The sequence below is a fragment of the Penaeus monodon genome, chromosome 28, assembly GCF_015228065.2.
Source record: "Penaeus monodon isolate SGIC_2016 chromosome 28, NSTDA_Pmon_1, whole genome shotgun sequence".
Taxonomy (NCBI): Eukaryota; Metazoa; Arthropoda; class Malacostraca; order Decapoda; family Penaeidae; genus Penaeus; species Penaeus monodon.
This window is the reverse complement of record NC_051413.1, coordinates 39,250,160-39,250,757: the sequence shown is the minus strand read 5'-3', so window position 1 is coordinate 39,250,757 and position 598 is coordinate 39,250,160.

Sequence of the window (598 nt, the reverse complement as noted above, 5' to 3'; positions counted from 1 at the left end):
CTGACATATTTCAATTTTCATATTAGGGGTATTTTTCTTTGGAATGTATTGTAAATAATAGTGTATATGCAATGACAGAGAAACAAAGTTTTATGTATGTGAATTTATTAAACCTTCAGGAAATGCTGCTTGTACACCTTAAATTATCAATAAAATTAAATAATATTGCGCTGTATTTGTGGCACCTCAACAACCTTCCTTGCAAATATAGGATAATATGTTATTACACATTATTTTGATTAAAAACTGATTACAAACAATTTAGTAAACCTAAAACCAGAAAAAACATCAAAATTTCACACTGACTAGTTTTAGGCCTAAGTTACATTTTCACACAAAACACATTACACTTTCATAAGAATACACAGGATTGATGTTCCTTACACAATTAAATTTCACCAAATTACAGTTAAATATTCTATACTTTCTGAACTTGTTAAATATTTCCTTCTTTACCACTTTCTAAATTTATATCAGCATATTGTGTGGCACATTTAACTGATATTACAATGATAATTTGGATTTTTGATGATAAGTACAATCCATGCAAAGCTTTCATAAGTACTGTAATATATTTCTCTTTCATGGCCATTATGAG